General features: G+C 41.7%; 1 long non-coding RNA gene across 2 annotated transcripts; it reads left to right on the top strand.

Moving 5' to 3' along the window:
• Window positions 1-7,387: 7,387 nt before the first annotated feature.
• LOC110510199 (uncharacterized) lies at window positions 7,388-16,453 on the top strand. Of its 2 annotated transcripts, none has more exons than XR_002471537.3 (5): window positions 7,388-7,812; window positions 13,126-13,282; window positions 13,383-13,460; window positions 15,791-15,844; window positions 15,964-16,453. It is a non-coding gene; the product is annotated as an uncharacterized LOC110510199 (long non-coding RNA). The 2 variants fall into 2 exon arrangements; XR_016493197.1 differs by having other exon boundaries at window positions 7,408-7,812; window positions 13,195-13,282.
• The last annotated feature ends 1,134 nt before the right edge of the window (window positions 16,454-17,587 follow it).

The raw sequence follows: 17,587 nt of genomic DNA on the forward strand, positions 1-17,587 counted from the left end.
AGTCCACACCAATGAGGGGCCCCAGTGTTAAGGATCAGCGTGCAGATGTGTTGTTGCCTACTCTTACCACCTGGGGGCAGCCCGTCAGGAAGTCCATGATCCAGTTGCAGAGGGAGGTGTTTAGTCCCAGAGTCCTTAGCTTAGTGATGAGCTTTGTGGGCGCAATTGTGTTGAACGCTGGAGCTGTAGACAATGAACAGCATTCTCACATAGGTGTTCCTTTTTTCCAGGTGAGAAAGGGCAGTGTGGTGTGTGATTGAGACAGCGTCATCTGTGGATCTGTTGGGGCGGTATGCAAATTGGAGTGGGTCTACGGTGTCCGGGAGGATGCTGTTGATGTGAGCCATGACCAGCCGTTCAAAGCACTTCATGGCTACTGACGCGAGTCCCACGGGGCGGTAATCATTTAGGCAGGTTATCTTCGCTTCCTTGGGCATGGGGACAATGGTGTTCCTCTTGAAACATGTAGGTATAGGAGTCTCGGTCAGGGAGAGGTTGAAAATGTCAGTGAAGACACTTGCCAGTTGGTTTTAGTACACGTCCTGGTAGTCCGTCTGGCCCAGCTGTTGAGTCTGCCGATAAGAATGTGGTGATTGACATTGTCGAAAGCCTTGGCCAGGTCGATGAATACGGCTGCACAGTAATGTCTCTTATCGATGGCAGTTATGATATCGTTTTGGACCTTTAGCGTGGCTGAGGTGCACCCATGACCAGCTCTGAAACCAGATTGCATAGCGTAGAAGGTACGGTGGGATTCGAAATGGTCGGTAATCTGTTTGTTAACTTGGCTTTCAAAGACCTTAGAAAGGCAGAGTAGGATAGATATAGGTCTGAAACATAAGATGTTGGTAGGGTGATCTTAATCGTAGGTCATCAATTTTATTATCCAATGATTGCACGTTACCAAGAAGAACGGATGGCAGTGGGAGTTTACTCGCTCGCCTACGGATTTTCAGAAGGATGCCTGATCTGCAGCCCATTTTCCTGCGTCTTTTCTTCACACAAAAGGTGGGGATCTGGGCCTGTTCCAGTGAAAGCAGGATATCCTTCTCGTCGGACTCGTTAAAGGAAACATTTTTTTTCCAGTCCGCGGTGAGTAATCGCTGTTCTGATGTCCAGAATTATTTTCGGTCATAAGCGACGGTAGCAGCAACATTATGTACACAATAAGTTACACAAAATGCAAAAAAAATAAAATAAATTGCACAATTGATTGGGAGAACGTAAAATGTCTGTCACGGTCGTCATATGGAGGAGACCAAGGCGTCGCGTTGTAAGCGTACATACTTCTTTATTAAAGAACGAACACTGAACAAAACTAACAAAAAAACAAACAAACCGAGAAGCAAATATGAGTAGTGCAGACTGGCAACTGAACATAGAATAAGAACCCACAAAATACCCAAGGAATATGGCTACCTAAATATGGTCCCCAATCGGAGACAACGATAAACAGCTGCCTCTGATTGAAAACCAATCTAGGCAACCATAGACATATAAACACCTAGACTTACAAAAACCTCTAGACATACAAAAACTCCTAGACAATACAAAAACTAAACAAACCACCCTCGTCACACCTTGACCTCACCAAAAATAATAAAGAAAACAAAGATAACTAAGGTCAGGGCGTGACAACGTCAGCCATCTTCTTCGGCGCCAGCAGAGTTACCTCTGCTGCAGAGGATAAGTTCATTAGAGTTAACTGCACCAGACTGCACCCAAAATAAATGCTTCACAGAGTTCAAGTATCAACGTTCAGAGGAGACTGTGTGATTCAGGCCTTCATGGTCGAATTGCTGCATAGAAACACGAGCAATGAACATAAGACCAGTGGAAATCTGTTCTTTGGTCTGATGAGTCCAAATTGGAGATTTTTAGTTCCAGCCGCCGCATCTTTGTGAGACGCAGAGTATGTGAACGGATGATCATGTGTGGTTCCCACCATGAAACATGGAGGAAGAGGTGTGATGGTGTGGCGGTGCTTTGCTGGTGACACTGTCAGTGATTTATTTAGAATTCAAGGAACACTTCATTTGCATGGCTACCACAGCATTCTGCAGCGATACGTCCTCCCATCTGGTTTGCGCTTATCATTTGTTTTTCAACAGGACCCAACACACATCCAGGCTGTGTAAGGGCTATTTGACCAAGAAGGAGAGTGATGGAGTGCTGCATCAGATATCCTGGCCTCCACAATCACCCGACTTCAACCCAATTGAGATGGTATGGGATGAGTTGGACCGCAGAGTGAAGGAAAAGCAGCCAACAAGTGCTTAGCATATGTGGGAACTCCTTCAAGACTGTTGGAAAAGTATTCCAGGTGAAGCTGGTTGAGAGAATGCCAAGAGTGTGCAAAGCTGTCATCAAGGCAATAAGCTGGCTACTTTGACGAATCACATTTGCTTAACAGTTTTTTGGTTACTACATGATTCCATATGTGTTATTTCATAGTTTTGATGTCTTCACTATTGTTCTCCAATGTAGAAAATAGTCCAAATAAAGAAAAACCAGTGAATGAGTAAGGTGTGTCCAAACTTTTGACTGGTACTGTAATTCCACTTTGACATTATGGGGTGTTGTGTGTTGATCAATGACACGACATCTCAATTTAATACATTTTAAATTCAGGCAGTAACACAACAAGATGTGGAAACGGGAAAGGGGTATGAATACTTTCTGAAGGCACTGTAATTACCTAGCAAACACACTGTCACTAATTGTCATGTTTGGCTTGACACTGACAACAATGGAGCTGGCAAGAGCACAAACATATCCGGAACAAAGCTAGTAATTACCATTTTACCATGTGATTTCAATGTAAACACCAGATAAATAGCCAACTTTAAAATGTAATTCTCTTATAAGTGAAATATATTTTCTCAGAAGTAAAATACATCTTCTGATGAAGATTCTACATCTAGTACTGTAGATGTCATTGTACTTGTTTCATGTACACTCTCATGTACACTCTCTTTATCTTCTGCTCATGTGCATCAGTGAGCAAAACAGTGTTTCCTCCTGAGCAAATGTCTCGTCACATTTATGTTGTTGTGGACTGTGCAACCCCTCCCCAGTGTAGCTCTTCCATCACTTTGCATCTACTGAACTGACTGTATCACAACCATTACTGACCAAGGAATTAATTTATAATGTATAACAAATAGAGAATAATGCTTTTGACAATTTCTCTTTTAGTTTTAAAGAGCAGGAACTTCTCTAGTTTGTTTATGTTGAAGTCCATCAACACATTTCGCTGTGCTGTTCTTATATTTAGTCTAAACCTCTAAATTGTTCTGTATAGTTTCATTGTTGAGTTTGAGAATATTTGATCATAATAGTCCTCCCAGGTACCAAGCAGAGCAGCGGCACAAGGGTGAGTGGTACTGGAGCACTGCTCTGTCTGTCTGCTTGGTCTGTCTGTCTGTCTGTCTGTCTACTCTGTCTGACGGTCTGTCTACTTGGTCTGTCTGTCTGTCTGTCTGTCTGTCTGTCTGTCTGTCTGTCTGTCTGTCTGTCTACTCCGTCTACTTGGGTTGTCTGTCTGTCTGTCTGTCTACTCTGTCTGACTGTCTGTCTACTCTGTCTGTCTGTCTGTTTACTTGGTCTGTCTGTCTGTCTACTTGGTCTGTCTGTCTGTCTGTCTGTCTGTCTGTCTGCTTGGTCTGACTGTCTGTCTGTCTGCTTGGTCTGCCTGTCTGCCTGTCTGCTTGGTCTGCTTGGTCTGCTTGGTCTGACTGTCTGATTGTATGTCTGTCTGCTTGGTCTGCTTGGTATGACTGTCTGATTGTATGTCTGTCTGCTTGGTCTGCTTGGTATGACTGTCTGATTGTATGTCTGTCTGCTTGGTCTGCTTGGTATGACTGTCTGACTGTATGTCTGTCTGCTTGGTCTGACTGTCTGATTGTATGTCTGTCTGCTTGGTCTGCTTGGTATGACTGTCTGATTGTATGCCTGTCTGCTTGGTCTGCTTGGTCTGACTGTGTGTTGTTTAGATGAGAAGATCAGCTGTTGTAGAGGTGGACACTAGCTCCCTCTGTAGTGTTGGTATAGTCCCCACCAACGCCAGGCTGAGAAACCCTGCTGTTAGAAAAACCTATAACATGGATGGTAAGGTAGTGGTTTGGGAACCTACTGGACATTAGTGCTATGATCAGCTGGTATCTAGCAATTAGTTTATGGCATGAGCCTAACATTATTTTATTTTATTGTTGTACCTTTATTCAACCAGGTTAGTCTTTTTGAGATACTTTTACATCTGTCTAAAGAAAGGTTCAAACTTGTTGGGGATGGGGGGCAGTATTTTCACTTTGGATGAATTGCGTGCCCATAGTGAACTGCATCCTACTCTGTCCTAGATTGCTAATATATGCATATTAGTATTACTATTGGATAGAAAACACTCTGAAGTCTCTAAAACTGTTTGAATTATGTCTGTGAGTATAACAGAACTCATAGGGCAGGCAATCTTCCAAACAGGAAGTGAAATTCTGAATGTGGGTCAAATTTGACGTCTTCGCCCCTTCCCTTCCAAATAAGATATGGATATGTTAGCACTTCCTACGCCTTCCACTAGATGTCCTCATTCAGTAGAACGTGGAATGGAGCCTCTGGTGTGAACTTTGACCGAATGGGAGGGGAAATAGTCACTGTCTTGGCAGAATGCAATTTCCCTGTGACGCATTTGTCTGTTGATGTCACCATCGTTCCATTTGGCTGCAAATGAAAACGTATGATCCGGTTGGAACGTTATTGGATATATATGAAAATAACATCCTGAAGATTGATTCTCTACTTAGTTTGACCAGTTTATTCGACCTGGAATATATCTTTTTGAAGTTTTCGTCCGAGTTCTCCTTGACCAGCGTCAGCTTTTGGGCACGTGAGCTGAAAGTGCTAGCAAATGCAGCTAATTGGACACTAGTATTGGACATTAAGGAACAAAACAACAATTTATTGTGGAACTAGGACAATGCACTGCATTCTGATGAAAGATCATCAAAGGTAAGGAAATATTTATGATGTAATTTCGTATTTCTGTTGACTCCAACATGGCAGATAAATATATTTACGTCTGAGCGCTGTCTCAGATTATTGCATGGTAGGCTTTCTTCGTAACGTTTAAAAAAAATCTGACACAGCGGTTGCATTAAGAACCAGTGCATCTTTAATTATATGTAGAACATGTATCTTTCGTCAAAGTTTATGATGAGTATTTCTGTTATCTGGCGTAGCTTTCTATAATTCCTCCGGATATTTTGGAGGATTTCTGAACATGGCGTCAATGTAAACCAATATTTGTGGATATAAATATGCATATTATCGAACAAAACATAAATGTATTGTGTAACATGTCATATGAGTGTCATCTGATGAAGATTATCAAAAGGTTAGTGATTCATTTTTATCTCTAATTCGGCTTTTGTGACTATATCTTTGGCTGGAAAAAATGGCTGTGTTTTTCTTTTGATTTGGTGGTGGTCTAACATAAATATATGTTGTGTTTTCGCTGTAAAACATTTTAAAAATCGGACATGATGGGTAGATTAACAAGATGTTTATCTTTCAGTTGCTGTATTGGACTTGTTAATGTGGGAAAGTTAAATATTTCGAAATAATATTTTTGAATTCCCCGCACCACCTTTTCAGCTGAATGGAGGGGGGGGGGGGGGGGGGGTTCCCCTCGGGGAACGCCTTGCAATAACAGATATTAATAAAAAAATCGATAAAATAAAATGTTAACAAGAATTGTCTGTTGTCTGTATTTCTGATGGAGCTTCTATCCAGAGCCCTGTGCTGCCCTGTGGACAACCAGAGAGGGCTTCTGAAGAAGGAGAAGCTCAGCTGAGCTGCTCAGTTCCTATAGCTCCCCTTGGAGGATGCACACATGAGGAGGACCAGGAGAAGTAACATTGGAGGAGAGCAGGAAGAAGGATACTGGCGGAACTACAGGGTCAGGATTGATTTAGGCTCACTGAGACAGAGCTGGAGCTGGAGACAGATTGGAGCCAGATTTGGAGCCAGATTTCAGACCCTGACCCTGACCCTGGCAGGGAAACTGTGGTGTGAGGGAGGGAGGGGAGACATGCTGTCGATAAACAGGTTTTGAATTAGCCTGTGTACCAGTCTGTTTAGCAATGACACAGACTACAAGGAATGGAATGTTCACTAAACAGGCTGGTACTCAGGCTAGTGGAATGTTAGCTAAACAGGCTGGTATCCAGGCTAGTGGAATGTTAGCTAAACAGGCTGGTACTCAGGCTAGTGGAATGTTAGCTAAACAGGCTGGTACCCAGGCTAGTGGAATGTTAGCTAAACAGGCTCGTACTCAGGCTAGTGGAATGTTAGCTAAACAGGCTGGTACCCAGGCTAGTGGAATGTTAGCTAAACAGGCTGGTATCCAGGCTGGTGGAATGTTAGCTAAACAGGCTGGTACCCAGGCTAGTGGAATGTTAGCTAAACAGGCTGGTACACAGGCTAGTTATGAATTTATTCAGCTGATTTACAGTGCAGTGCCTTCTACTGCCCCATGATATTTACCGGATGTATACTAATATACTTAAATGCAAAATATGAACAGTTACATTTTGTGCTGCTGTTCTGCTGTTTATTTTGTGGGGGAAAATAAATGCATGCATTGATGACCTACAGTGTAAAGTGTAAATACAATTATATTGTGATTGGAATACAATGTTTGCCACAACAATGTAATCTCTGACAATGTCATCTCTGACAGTGTAATCTCTGGAATGAATTACTCTCTCGCTGGGTGAAGAGATACTGTGGAGTATTAAATGGATGATGATAGCCTCCGTATTTGGTAGCCTTTTATCTTCAGTCTCCTTTGTTGGGTTGTTAGTATTCACTCCATACGCCTTCAAATAAAAAAGGAGGATGACCATAATGCTTTCGTGATAAGGAGAAGAGAGAGAACAGAAAGGGAGGGGAAAGACCTCAGTGGTGAGTGTGGGGGTGTGGGGGGTGGGTGGAGATAATGGAGGATTAATGACGTAGTTTCTAGCCTTTCGAGCTTGAGCTGGAACTGCTGTTCACCCAATTGAATACCCCCCTATCTCTGTGCCTCTGCCGCTCTCTCTTAATTAAATTCAAGGGCTTTATTGGCATGGGAAACATATGTTAACACTGCCAAAGCAAGTGAAGTAGATAATAAACAAAGGTGAAATAAACAATAAAAATTAACAGTGAACGTTACTCTGTCTCTCTCTCTCTCTCAATTCAATTCAATGGCGTTATTGGCATGGAAAACATATGTTAACATTGCCACAGCAAGTGATGTAGATAATAAACGAAAGTGAAATAAACAATAACAATTATTTATTTATTTCTCTCTCTCTCTCTCTCTCTCTCTCTCTCTCTCTCCTGTCTCATACAAACACACTCAAACAAACACACTCAAACACATACCTTGACGTGATTGGTCCACACGGCACACCGGATGCTCACAGAGAAGAATATTTGGATCTGTGCTTCTCTTCATACAGTACTGGACGTGTCATTTACTGAGAAATAAAGAGGTGAGGACTGATAACTTGGAGTAATCACTCTAACAGGTTCTACGTAGAGGGGAGAAAGAAGAACAAGTGAGACAGAGGGGAGGAGAGATAGAGAAGAAGTCTTAGCCACCCCACTTAACCATCCTCAGGCGTGTTTCTTAGCAGTTCTGTGTCTCATTGTAGAAGAGAGTACAAGTAGGCTACAGAGTCTCAAAGAAAACACCGTCTTTGTACTGTTCTGCACATCCCACTCTAACTCTTACATTTCCCGGGGCTGGACTTCATACAGAACAGCAAGGTAAGCTTCCTTTGCATGGCTTTGTTGCAGTATAGCAGTAAAGCTTGAGGAGGTTAGCTAATTTACAGTATCTCTACATTTGTCATTGTATTTTTAACAGCTTACAGCAGCCCACAACACTCGATAGTGGAGTTGTTTTACACTATGACTGTTGTCACAGTGTAAAATGACCTCGACTAACCTGTACATATTGACTCTGTATAGAGCCTCGTTATTGTTATGTAAATTAATAGCGTTACTTTTTGATTGATTAGATTTTTTTTACTTTAGTTTATTTAAAAGATATTTCATTAACTCTATTTCTTGAACTGCATTGTCGGATATATATACAATTTCATTTGATTGGATTTGTCAGGTGATGCCTCATAGTCTAAGACACGAGGAAGTAAGCCCACATCACCGGCTAGTGGAGTTGTTTTACAGTATGACTGTTGTCAGGTGATGTGTCATAGTCTAAGACACTATGACTGTTGTCAGGTGATGTGTCATAGTCTAAGACACTATGACTGTTGTCAGGTGATGTGTCATAGTCTAAGACACTATGACTGTTGTCAGGTGATGTGTCATAGTCTAAGACACTATGACTGTTGTCAGGGGATGTGTCATAGTCTAAGACACTATGACTGTTGTCAGGGGATGTGTCATAGTCTAAGGCACTAAACTGTCATAAGGTCATGAACCCCCTCTAGGTTAGACATCGGCTTTGTGCCTAGTGACACCCTATTCCCTATTACCAGAGCACTATCTGCCCTGTAGTGCACTACATAGGGAAGTGCACCACATATGGAATAGGGTGTAATTTGGGAAATAACCATTGCCATTCTAGGTCAAGGAATGTGACATCTCACTGGAACTGGTTCAGTTTTTTTGATAGACTCAACGGGTGGACCGTGAATTTCACAGCTTCCACTGGGAGTCATACAAACCACTATAGTGCAGAATATGCTGCACATGAGTGTTAAAACCATTTTAGGATTTATTTTATTTTATTGTCCCCTTACCTTCCACCCTTTAACTAACCCTTTAACTAAACCTTTAACTAACCCTATAACTAAACCTTGCACTAACCCTTGAACAAACCCTTGAAGTAACCATATGACTAACCCTTGAACTAACCCCTGAACTAACCCTATAACTAACCCCTGAACTAACCATTTAACTAACCCTTTAACTAACCCCTGAACTAACCATTTAACTAACCCTTTAATTAACCCCTGAACTAACCCTTTGCATCAGAGGTGGACTGGGACAAGAATGCAGCCCTGGCATTTTATCCACACCAGCCCACATCACTGCGCTCACCATCAACCACACACACACACACACACACACACACACACACACACACACACACACACACACACACACACACACACACACACACACACACACACACACACACACACACACACACAGAGAGAGTCTACACCCCCTTCTTAGACACAGGCAGTAGTGCTGACATATAACACAGACAGTACAGTAAAGCGTTTGTCAACCATTTCTGTACAAGTTACTGGCGAGACATGGTCCTCTTTTTTAATAAATACAAATGCAAATAGTAAACCTAGCTTCACGTTGAAATGATGGTGTCCTTTGTTTGGCAAATCAGATGTCATTGTAGCCTACATAAACCCAACCTCAGTCCTATTTTACTTTCACGTACAGCTTGTGTAAGAAAAGTTAGTTACTTTCAACTTTTCAATGTTATATAGGAAGTCTACACAAATGAGTATGGAAGCTGACAACCACTGTCTAAATGTGTTGACATGATATGTCAGTTAAATCAAACACAAGCTTGTTTGTAAAGCTAAGCAGGGTACATAGAGGTAGGCATCGGGATGGTGGACTCGTTCTCACTGAAGTGCGTTACCCCTCATATACCCAAAATGACTCAATGTTCAGCCTGGAATTGTTGGACTGTGGCTTCACATCTTATTTCAATATACCTCTTAAAATACAATGACGTTGATTCAAACATACCATTTTACTATCAACATTGAAACAAGGTCAAATAAAATATGTCTAATCAATATACAATTCTACATAATTTGAACCACCCAATATAGGAATATAGAATGAAATATTCTTAACATTGTTATGTGGAATTTTCAACGCAATTTCAACATGTACGGTACAGTGCCTTCAGAATGTATTCACACCCCTTCACTTTTTCCACATTTTGTTGTGTTACGGTCTGAATTTAAAATAGATTACACTGAGATTCTGTGTCACGGGCCAACACACAGTACCCCATAATGTCAAAGTTGAAATTTGTTTGTAGAAAATTGTAAAATAAAAGCTGAAATGTCTTGAGTCAATAATGATTCAACCACTTTGATATGACAAATCTAAATAAGTTCAGGATTTAAAATGTGTAATAAGTTGTATAATAAGTTGTATAAATAAATTGTATAATAAGTTGCATGGACTCATTCCATGTTCGATAATAGTGGTTAACATGATTTTTGAATAACTGCCTCATCTCTGTACCCCCTTACAATACAATTATCGGTAAGTTTCTCAATGGAGTAGTGAATTTCAAGCAGAGATTCCACCACAAAGACCAGGGAGGTTTTTCAATGCCTCGAAGGAGGGCACCGATTGGTAGATATGAAGAAAAAAAAAACAGACATTGAATATCCCTTTGAGAATGGTGAAGTTATTAATTAGGCTTTTTGATGGTGTATCAATACACCCAGTCACTACAAAGATACAGGTGTCCTTCCTAACTCAGTTGCCCAGAGAGGAATGAAAACACTCAGGTGTTAGGCATATGGTGACTTTAAAACAGTTACAGAGTTTAATGGCTGTGATAGGAGAAAACTGAGGATGGATCAACAACATTGTAGTTACTTCACAATACTAAGCTAACATGACAGAGTGAAACGAAAAAAGCCTGTACAGAATATATATATATATGTTTTTTTTTAAAGGCACTGAAGTAATACTGCAAAAAAAATGTGGCAAAGAAATTCACTTTATGTCCAACTAAATTGTTGCAAATCCAACACAACACATCATTGAGTACCACTCTTCATATTTTCAAGTATAGTGCTGGTTGCATCATGTTATGGGTATGCTTGTTATCAGTAAGGACGAGGGAGTTTTTTTAGGATGCAAATAAACAGAATATAGCTAAGCACGGGCAAAATCCTAAAGGGAAACCTGGTTTAGTCTGCTTTCAAACATCACTGGGAAACAAATTCACCTTTCAGCAATAACCTAAAAAAGACAACATTGAATGTTCCTGAGTGGCCGAGTTACAGCTTTGACTTAAATCGTCTTGAAAATCTATGGAAAGACTTGAAAATGGCTGTCTAGCAATGGTCAACAATCAACTTGACAGATCTTGAAGAATTTAAAAAAGAATCATGGGCAAATATTGTACAATCCAGGTGTGCAAAGCTCTTAGAGACTTACCCAGAAAGACTCACAGCTGTAATCGCCGCCAAAGGTGCTTCTACAAAGTAATGACTCAGGCGTGTGAATACTTATGTAAATGAGAAGTTTCTGCATTTCATTTTCAATACATTTGCAAACTTTTCTAAAAACATATTTTCACTTTGTCATTATATGATATTGTGTGTAGATGAGTGAGAGAAAAAATATCTATTTAATTAATTAAGAATTTGAATTCAGGCTGTAACAGCAAAATGTGGAATAAGTACATTGTTCTGATGATTATATGGAAATGACATTGATTTAGCAACCTCTTAGTCAGGTTAAGTCAGTGTATTTAAGTTTAAGTTTTACTGTCATTTCAATGTTTACAGTGCTGGTTGAAATTAGATGAAAACGGTAGTGGTTGAGCCCACATCACACAATTGACAAATTATGTTGAAACAATATTGATTCCACCAGTGTGCCCAGTGGGGAGTGAGTGAGTGACCGAGTGATTGATGAGTGATTGAATGAGTGAGTGAGTGAGTGAGTGAGTGTAAATAAGTGTAAATATAGTGTAAATATATCACTAGCCACTTTAAACAATGCTACCTTATATAATGTTACTTACCCTACATTATTCATCTCATATGCATACGTATATACTGTACTCTATATCATCGACTGTATCCTTATGTAATACATGTATCACTAGCCACTTTAAACTATGCCACTTTGTTTACATACTCATCTCATATGTATATACTGTACTCGATACCATCTACTGTATCTTGCCTATGCTGCTCTGTACCATCACTCATTCATATATCCTTATGTACATATTCTTTATCCCCTTACACTGTGTACAAGCCAGTAGTTTTGGAATTGTTAGTTAGATTACTTGTTATTACTGCATTGTCGGAACTAGAAGCACAAGCATTTCGCTACACTCGCATTAACATCTGCTAACCATGTGTATGTGACAAATAAAATTTGATTTGATTTGATGAGTGAGTGAGTGAGTGAGTGAGTGACTGAATGAGTGACTGTCAGTCAGTCATGTGTAGCAGAAGACTTTCCCCAAGGGGGTATCTCTCAGACAGTTGGGCTCCTTCAGTTAGCCCACTAGGCTCCTGCCGAAATGTTGTTGCCATGGTGATGCTTTCTGAACTGTCATTTTGTCTTTAGTTCCTGCATGTTATGGCGGTGTGTATTTTGGACAATACTTTTATTATATTATTTTCGGGGATGATAAGCAAGGCTGTATGATGTTATTTTTCTTAAAAAGTATGAGTAAAGTATGTTTTCATCTTTGATGCCTTTCAGAGCTCTCCTCAAAGCTAGAATCAGAATACACACACACACACACACACACACACACACACACACACACACACACAGAGAGAGAGAGAGAACCCATTAGCTTTTAGTGTCAAACCCATAGCCGGAGAGGTATATTATGTATGACTCACTGTTTGTCTTCTATTAAAAAGCAGCACCATTTGCTTCTGGCTTCCTCTTCGACACATCATACATACAACCTGATGGGAGCCAGATGGGAAATGTCATTCAAACACATACGCATGCACGTGAGGGGTTAGAGAGGTGTGTGACACAGAAGTGGATATTATATCATCTAGTCTGTACTGCAAACTATCTGTAACTCTAGTTCCTATTCAAAGTCAATATACTCCTCCCTATATGAGACATTAATAGTACACTATGGGCTGTCACTGTGATGGGATAAGTTTCCTTGACTTTGCACCACTCATTTTGGTTTATACAAGGTCAGTCTGACAGTCTCAGCAAAACACTTACGCCCATTAAAGCCTCCAAATTAGTAAGCTATTTCAGACCAAGTCTATTGCAATTGAGAAAGCTCCATAACAAAACTAACAATGTATTCTCTTAATTTCCTGCTTGGGACCACAGAGAGCCCCTGATCAGAGAGAAGCCTCAGTCTGCGCCCTGACTGAGCTGGTGTCCTGTTTCCTCTTCCAGTCACCGGTGGATAGAGATTGACGTTGAACTACAGACCGTAGAAAACCTGGGGCTAGCAGAGACTACTATGGAGTCAGCACAGAATAAAGTTAGTGTATCTTTAACATTTTTTTGGGGGGGAGACTTAAGTATGTCAATTGGTGACATCATCCTGTCTGAACAATTTCCTTTTCCTGTTTCCCATGTAGGCTCAACCAACCTCTCCTCATAAACATACAGTGAAGAACAGGTCCAAGTCAACAGATGAGATTCAACAAGCCAAAAAGGTGGACGACATTATACCGTCCGTCAGTCTGCTCATTTTGAGCTCAGGAGTGGCGAAGCAGTCTAAGGCACTGCATCTCAGTGCCCAGAGGCGTCACTACAGACCCTGGTTTGATCCTGGGCTGTATCACAACCAGCCGTGATAAAGTGTCCCATAGGGCAGCGAACAATTGGCCCAGCAGCCAGAGTAGGCAGTCATTGTAAATAAGAATTTATTCTTAACTGACTTGCCTAGTTAAATAAAGGTTAAAAAAAAATTTCAATGTCATGTGTATTCAAAAGCATCTTGATCCATCTCATTGTTTTACAGCTGGGAGTGCCCCTTGATCCATCTCATTGTTTTACAGCTGGGAGTGCCCCTTGATCCATCTCATTGTTTTACAGCTGGGAGTGCCCCTTGATCCATCTCATTGTTTTACAGCTGGGAGTGCCCCTTGATCCATCTCATTGTTTTACAGTTGGGAGTGCCCCTTGATCCATCTCATTGTTTTACAGCTGGGAGTGCCCCTTGATCCATCTCATTGTTTTACAGCTGGGAGTGCCCCTTGATCCATCTCATTGTTTTACAGCTGGGAGTGCCCCTTGATCCATCTCATTGTTTTACAGCTGGGAGTGCCCCTTGATCCATCTCATTGTTTTACAGCTGGGAGTGCCCCTTGATCCATCTCATTGTTTTACAGCTGGGAGTGCCCCTTGATCCATCTCATTGTTTTACAGCTGGGAGTGCCCCTTGATCCATCTCATTGTTTTACAGCTGGGAGTGCCCCTTGATCCATCTCATTGTTTTACAGCTGGGAGTGCCCCTTGATCCATCTCATTGTTTTACAGCTGGGAGTGCCCCTTGATCCATCTCATTGTTTTACAACTGGGAGTGCCCCTTGATCCATCTCATTGTTTTACAGCTGGGAGTGCCCCTTGATCCATCTCATTGTTTTACAGCTGGGAGTGCCCCTTGATCCATCTCATTGTTTTACAGCTGGGAGTGCCCCTTGATCCATCTCATTGTTTTACAGCTGGGAGTGCCCCTTGATCCATCTCATTGTTTTACAGCTGGGAGTGCCCCTTGATCCATCTCATTGTTTTACAGCTGGGAGTGCCCCTTGATCCATCTCATTGTTTTACAGCTGGGAGTGCCCCTTGATCCATCTCATTGTTTTACAGCTGGGAGTGCCCCTTGATCCATCTCATTGTTTTACAGCTGGGAGTGCCCCTTGATCCATCTCATTGTTTTACAGCTGGGAGTGCCCCTTGATCCATCTCATTGTTTTACAGCTGGGAGTGCCCCTTGATCCATCTCATTGTTTTACAGCTGGGAGTGCCCCTTGATCCATCTCATTGTTTTACAGCTGGGAGTGCCCCTTGATCCATCTCATTGTTTTACAGCTGGGAGTGCCCCTTGATCCATCTCATTGTTTTACAGCTGGGAGTGCCCCTTGATCCATCTCATTGTTTTACAGCTGGGAGTGCCCCTTGATCCATCTCATTGTTTTACAGCTGGGAGTGCCCCTTGATCCATCTCATTGTTTTACTGCTGGGAGTGCCCCTTGATCCATCTCATTGTTTTACAGCTGGGAGTGCCCCTTGATCCATCTCATTGTTTTACAGCTGGGAGTGCCCCTTGATCCATCTCATTGTTTTACAGCTGGGAGTGCCCCTTGATCCATCTCATTGTTTTACAGCTGGGAGTGCCCCTTGATCCATCTCATTGTTTTACAGCTGGGAGTGCCCCTTGATCCATCTCATTGTTTTACAGCTGGGAGTGCCCCTTGATCCATCTCATTGTTTTACAGCTGGGAGTGCCCCTTGATCCATCTCATTGTTTTACAGCTGGGAGTGCCCCTTGATCCATCTCATTGTTTTACAGCTGGAAGTGCCCCTTGATCCATCTCATTGTTTTACAGCTGGGAGTGCCCCTTGATCCATCTCATTGTTTTACAGCTGGGAGTGCCCCTTGATCCATCTCATTGTTTTACAGCTGGGAGTGCCCCTTGATCCATCTCATTGTTTTACAGCTGGGAGTGCCCCTTGATCCATCTCATTGTTTTACAGCTGGGAGTGCCCCTTGATCCATCTCATTGTTTTACAGCTGGGAGTGCCCCTTGATCCATCTCATTGTTTTACAGCTGGGAGTGCCCCTTGCTGGTGTGTTTAAACCACCTGAGCTGCAGGTCTTTCTTTCATTACAACACATGGCATGTTATGGCGGAGAGAGGAGGAGAGAGAGAGAGATGGCTGCCAATTCCTTAAACTAGTGATGGAACTAGTGTTAATCAGATAGATAACTTTGGGCCTGTTTCCTTTTGTCGGTATGCTAACGATAGTCTTTCTCCAGGCTTTTCACACGACACAGAAATCATTGCCAGGGAAGCCGGAGACTGAGAATAAGGTGGATACAACACACTTTATCTTTTTCTTCATCCGAGCCATAGACCACATGACCTTTCCATTGCCTGATCACATTCCCTGCCGATACTGCTAAAATATTTTATTCTCCACATCTGCCAGGAGCCCCCAGAGAGTCCATCCTCATCAGAAGAACTGAAATGAAGGGGCAGACAGCACCAGGCAGAGAGTCAGAGTCATGGGCTACATCAATCATTCCTCTGGAAATCTATTCAGTTTTCTGCAGTTTGTATTCTCATAACGACAAAAAGGCTGTACATTTTTTTGTAAACGTCTTATGAACGTGGTTGTTTACTAAATAAGAAAAAGTGTAAAATGCATTGTTTGTGAGGATATAATGTTCAAAGAATGACTAGAGACTTACTCTACAAAACACAGGCACTTAATAGAAAGCTGTAACTAAAGCGAGTGGAAAACATATCTGCATGTGCCAGTTGGGATGTGTGTAAGTATGAGGTATAGTGGATTTGTTATGTACACTCTCCTAAAACATTACATTTTTTGGAACTTATGTCAGAATTAATGTCAGTATGCCACTTTGAAAATGTGAAGCAATTGAGCCTGTAAATAAACCTTGTGTATGTTCAAAAAACAAGTTGTGTGAATCCCAATACCCAATACCACACACAGGTATTCTTTAATATCCTCCTTTTCTCTGTTCTTAGTATCAAAATGTGTTTGTTTACAGGATAAAAGCAACAGAACAATAACACAAGGCCAGAGCCGGCAACACTCACAACACATACATGCTAGAATCCACAGTTGTTCGGCATGGAACACTCTTCACGTCGGCATTATAGGGTTCCGACGCGGAAGTCGCAGCCTCAGCAGTATCATTGTAACAGGCCACGTTTGGGGAGGGTGGAGAAAGCCTCATCATTAACATACAGTAACGTACTGGAAACCATAGGTTTGCCCTCTCCCCGGCAGTAGTAGTGGTGCGGCTGAGCACAGTTTGTGGCACGTGTCCACTCCCGTGGCTGACTTCAATATCCTGAACAACGTCTGAGAGCTGCCTTTGTGCAGGGACAGCTCGTTAGCACCAATGCTCCTGGTTTGGGGGCGTGGCTTAGGTCCCTGATTAACACGCATTCCCATGAGACAAAGACTAAAAAGGAGCAGTATGTAAATCTTGGTGGAGCCCCCAAAAATATATATGTTTTATATATGCCAGCAAAGCCTCGACACAACACAACACTAAACAATACATTAATTGCACTATAACGGTGAAAAACGGTGCCCACAAACTCTCAGGGCCCAACACCTTATCCTTGTTATACCTGACTATCAGCAGAGCCTTGTCTGGCAGCGAAACAATTCATTCAGCCTCATTTACTGCCTTTAAAAAAACATAGCTGATATTGCTGACTTGCTTAAACAAACGTGGTTTCTACTAACAATTGAGATGTACAAACTATGGCATAAGGGGACGACGAGAGGACAAGAGGAAATCCGTAATTTCAATTAAGACATTAATGAGCGAGCTAGGACGGACGCAGTCAATATAACAATTTGTTCAGCACTTTTACAGCAACAGAATTCAGAACATGGGCCGTTGTTACAGTGTACACCAAGTCAGAACCATAGGATAAATAAAGGGGGCACATAAGCAGACAATGACAGCTCTTTACAATATTCGATGATGGCATTTCTCTAAAACAGGCTATAGGCTACATATGCACCACCCACAACATACACTTAGTATTACTTCTAAGCTACAGTATAC

This window comes from Oncorhynchus mykiss, chromosome 29 (genome assembly GCF_057628025.1).
Source record: "Oncorhynchus mykiss isolate SJ-2025 chromosome 29, ASM5762802v1, whole genome shotgun sequence".
Classification (NCBI taxonomy): Eukaryota; Metazoa; Chordata; class Actinopteri; order Salmoniformes; family Salmonidae; genus Oncorhynchus; species Oncorhynchus mykiss.